This window comes from Mirounga leonina, unplaced genomic scaffold (genome assembly GCF_011800145.1).
Source record: "Mirounga leonina isolate KUSES-001 unplaced genomic scaffold, KU_Mleo_1.0 Mir_153, whole genome shotgun sequence".
NCBI lineage: Eukaryota > Metazoa > Chordata > Mammalia > Carnivora > Phocidae > Mirounga > Mirounga leonina.
The window spans coordinates 22842653-22847742 of NW_023270387.1; positions in this window are offsets into that span (position 1 = coordinate 22842653).

Here is a 5090-nt window from a genome sequence, read left to right on the forward strand (position 1 = left end):
CCCACCAACAGTGTAGGAGGGTTCCCCTTTCTCCGCATCCCCGCCAACATCTGTCGTTTCCTGACTTGTTAATTTTAGCCATTCTGACTGGTGTGAGGTGGTATCTCATTGAGGTTTTGATTTGGATTTCCCTGATGCTGTGGCTCATTTTCTTTCCCCATTTGTCCAGCGAGGATTATAGTAGGAAAGTTCTGAGCTTTTCACCTAGGGGAAAAAAAAAAAAAGATTTGTGGCATGAAAAGATTACACTTCAGTTCCTAAATGGACATGTTACATATTTCTGGAATCCAGTGGCCTCTAGAGAAAGCCCTGTCTGTGTCAACACAGGCTACAAAGATAATTACTTTTTTTAAAAGGCATTAGTCTATCACTAAAGTTGCACATTTGTGGGGACACTAATTGTCCTGTTTTTTCTGTACTGTCAGAAGCCATGGCTAAGCCCATGGGGACCTGTCAGTATTGATGTCACCATTTTTGTTTGTTTGTTTTTTTGTATCCCAAGAAATTTCCTGGCTGGTGGTTTCAATAGCCAGTGGAAGCCTGGCAGAGCAGGCTGAGTCCTTGGACAGGTGGAGCCAATGGCTCTGTTGTGGAAGCCAAAGAAGGAAGGACAAAGGGACTCGAACCACACCTAGGTTATGGGATCCTGATTATGAGTAAAGTATCAGGAAAGGCTAACAGTTTAAGGAAATAAAGGCCCTTTTAAAGAGCAACACATCATTCCCCTCTTGTGTCTGAGAACAATGTCCCCCAGACTCAGGCTCTGAGAAGTGGAGTAACTTACTTAGACACATAGAACTGATGAGTTTTGGAACTGGATTTAACTCTCTACTCCCAAGATCCAGGCTACCAAATTTCCATCATTTTTAGCAAAGAGACTAGAAGCTGTTTAGAGTTCTTGAATTTTATCCAGACATCATTCAAGTCTGTGAGTTGCTTACTACAGTTCCTTTACCTGCCATCCCAACCTCACCCCGTGCTGTTCTTTTATCTTCCCAAAAAGCATGACAATGTCAGTGAAGAAAAAGTTCATCTTTTCTTTGCCAACATTAATAAGACATAGTCAAGAGCAGTGAAGGTACACACAGCAAACTCAATCCTAAGAAAACCTAAACTTAACTTCTACAGTGAATGCAGCTCAATTTTTAAAACCAACTCATTTGGGGAAGCTTTTCAAATTTTGCACTTACTTGAAGATTATAGGAAATTGAATTAAGAGGCTCTTTGACCCTCTGCTAGCTGGGATATAGTTCAGGGCTCAGACTGGCTGCTGCCTTATGTTGGCAAAGTAATTTGGGTAATTCATCCACAACCTGCCTTTTGATCTGTAACACAGAAGTAAGAACTCATGATTGGTTTAGTCTCATTGATTGGGTGCTCAAGTGCATGTGGGAACTTGAATGCAGCGATACTGCAGACACAGTTCAATACCCAGTCCACAGGGTTGCTCAACAGGAATCCTTCTAAGATGCAAACCTGGTTATCACCCCCATTCCCCATCCCCCACCCTAACACCCATTAGTGACTTTCTTTCCCCATCAGAACAATGCCAAAGCCCTCCTTCTGACATTTAGTTTGGCTATAATCTGGCCCCTTTTCAGACCCATCTCCTACCCTTCCGACTACATAGACCAGCAGTTGCCACTTAAATGCGGTTCTTGTGCACATGCTAGATGCTCCATGTGGAACTTCATCCTTCTAGCCCCACCACCTCCAAGGTCAGCAATTCCAGGAAGCCTTCTCCTTGTCTGTGCTAGACTATGTTAGGGCTTCTCCTATACTTTCCTAGCACTTTATATACGATCCTCATCACACTGTATTGTGATGAGTGATTTTCTTACACATACCACCATCTTTCCAGGAGCTTTTTGAGGGCAGAAACAGTCTCCTATTCAATTACATGTTCCAAGTACCAAACTTGGTATGTGGTAAAGCATTAGTGGATGCTCAGTAGTTGTGCTTTAAAAGGAGATTAGGGATGCAAAATAGATGATTTGATTTCTTGTCACAATATCACAATTTTTTAATCTGTTTTTTGAAATCTAAGTAACCCATATGCCATACAAACACATGTATGTTTACTCCAGGCATGTTTTGTGATTCTTGAAATCTCTAATCTGGCATTTGTGGTTCAGTGAAAGTACAAACTGAATTCCCAGCTGCTGAGCTACGGCAAGGATGCAGGTGAATAAGAAAGAAGGGCAGCTGAGTATAGACTAGAAGGTAGCAGGTAAAACTCAAAAGGTTTCAGCTGGGGAGCTGATTGGTGGGGACTGATCTCCAAGTCCAAGAAACCAGTTCAATATCAGTATCAGCATGTTAGAGAATAATATCAGGAAACACTATTTATTGAGAAAATGCCTGTATAGAAATCCTCTGCATAGAAAGAAACTTAGCAGATTGTAGAAATCTTCAGAAAAGTTATAGCTATTTAAGGCATACTTTTCCCTCCCAAAATAAATTGTTTTCCCCCATAAATGAGTTCCTTTTTTAGATTTTTATTCAGTCCTTCAGCATACCTCTATCCTTCCAGTCACCTAAAAATATAAAACCTGGAGATTTTGGAGCATTTTATGTTCTTTTATTTCTAATCATTAATGGTAATGAAAATAATAATGGTAATAGTAGTAGTAGTAGTAGTAGTCGTAAGCAGTGTTTATTGATACTTACTATGTTCCAGGCACCATTTAAGGTTTCACTTATTTGAGATACACAACAACCCATTTGAGATTGATAGTCCCATTTTTATTTATTTTTTAAAGTTTTTATTTGAATTCCAGTTAGTTAACACAGAGTGTTATATTAGTTTCAGATGTACAATATAGCGATTTAACACTTCCATACATCACCCGGTATTCCTCACTTGACAAGTGCACTCCTTAATCCCCATCACCTATTTCCCCCATCCCCCCTTCCTCCTCCCCTCTGGTCACCATCAGTTTGTTCTCTGTAGTTAAGACTCTGTTTCTTGGTTAGCCTCTCTCTCTCCTTTTTTCCTTTGCTCATTTGTTCGGTTTCTTCAGTTCCACATGAGTGAAATTATACAGTATTTGTCTTTCTCTGGCTGGATAGTCCCATTTTTAACATGATAAAAAAACTGAAACAATGAAATAATAAATAATTCTCCCAAGGTCACACATTTAATAATGGAGCAGGATTTGTACCCAGGCCGTCTGTTTCTAGAACTCATACTCCTAAGTGCTACAATGTTCTGTTGCCAGTTCCTACTTATTTTTGTGCTAAAATGTACCCCATTTCTTTTTATAAGTTGACAATTCCACATCAGATAAACTGATTTTGTTACTGTCCTGCTACCAATTTCTAGGTCAGGCTTTTGCCCCAGTTCCCCTCTATTCTGGTTCATCCCTTATCCTTGTGGATTTAGGAAGGCAGTGTGGTGTTGGAGGAAAGCATATGGGCTTGAGAATCATGACAACCTAGGCTTAGTCTGTAAATCTAATATTTTACCTATGTCAACTTATTTAACTTTCTAATAATTCCAATTATTTACCTCATGAGTTTTTGTAAAAGTTAAATGAAATAATGTAGTGAATTGCACTTGGAATATAGTAGGTTAACTATAAATTGTAATTTCCTTGCTGAAACAAATTATATTTGGTAAGCTACCAATAAACAACCTGTTTCCCACCCCCATTTAGATTCATCTCTGCATAAAAATAAATAAATTCCACTCTCTTCATCATAGTACTTGGAATCCTCTGAGATCTAAACTCAACCAATCTTTCTAGTTTTATTGTTATTTTAGGTAACCTATTCTATAAAACTATCAAATTATTTCTGAGATATCCCTTTAAATTTACCCTATTCCATAGTTTTGCTTACACAGTTTTCTTTATGCAGGATACAGTCTCTTTAAATTCTATTAAAATTCCAATTGTCTTCAAAGTCTATGTCCTTTGAAAATTATCATCCTTGAACATAATGGTAGCCTTCTGAATCTAAATATCTCCAGATATCCTCATTAAAACCTGTAAGTTCAATAAGGGACAGAAATGAAAGACATGATCCACATATTTGACATTTTCTAGGAGACAGAAAATTCAAATTGCTTTTCGATAGAGAAATTAACATTAAGTTGCAAAAGAGTTTCCACCATAGTCATAGCCTGTGAAAATGAAAGACGGGTGAGAGGGAGGCTTAAAAGATGACATGGAAAAGATAAGAGCAGAGTGGAAGACATAAATGAATCACCTCAGAAAGAAAAAGTACAATACTCTGTGCAAAAATAAATAAATAATAAATAAATAAATAAATAAATAAATAAATAAATAAAATAAATAAATAATAAATTCTGGAATGTGGGGAACACGGTTGTTCACAGAATTGACTACAGGGAGGTTGCTTACTTATTATTGGAACCAGAGGTGGTGCCTCCTAGTGATATTGCTTTTTTGAGTGAAAAAGATAAAGAGAAAAGGAGTGGTGCTCCTTGGAGATGCAAAAGAAGGAGGTAAGGGGTGGGGGGGTTGTTAGGAATCTTAAATAAGCAAAAGAGAAACCAGGTATGCAAAATCACTTTTTATTTCTCCCTCCACCTCCTATGCATCATATATTAAAGTAACTGGACTTGTGGATGATAGCAGAGGAGAGCAGTCTTAAATTAGATAACCTATCCAAAAAAAATGCCTTGGAATAAGAAAAAAAAAATCAAACTCCAACAAGGTCACTGTAAAATACAAAGGCAGAAAATATGAATAAAAACAGTTGATTAAAATGCTCCTCCCTAAACCAAAAACAAAACAGAAGAAAATGATTGCACAATTATCCAAATTAAAGTAAATATCCTGAAAAAAATTTTGGGAGGTTTAGAAAATAAACACACAGCTAGAAATAGAAATGCAAATCTCACTACTCCTGAAACTAATATTACACTATGTGTTAACTAACTGGAATTTAAATAAAAACTTGAAAATGAAGAAAGAAGAAAGAAGAAAGAAAGAAAGAAAGAAAGAAAGAAAGAAAGAAAGAAAGAAAGAAAGAAAGAAAGAAAGAGAAGAAAAGGACAGAAGGGAAGAAAGGAAGGAAGGAAGGAAGGAAGGAAGGAAGGAAGGAAGGAAGGAAGGAAGGAA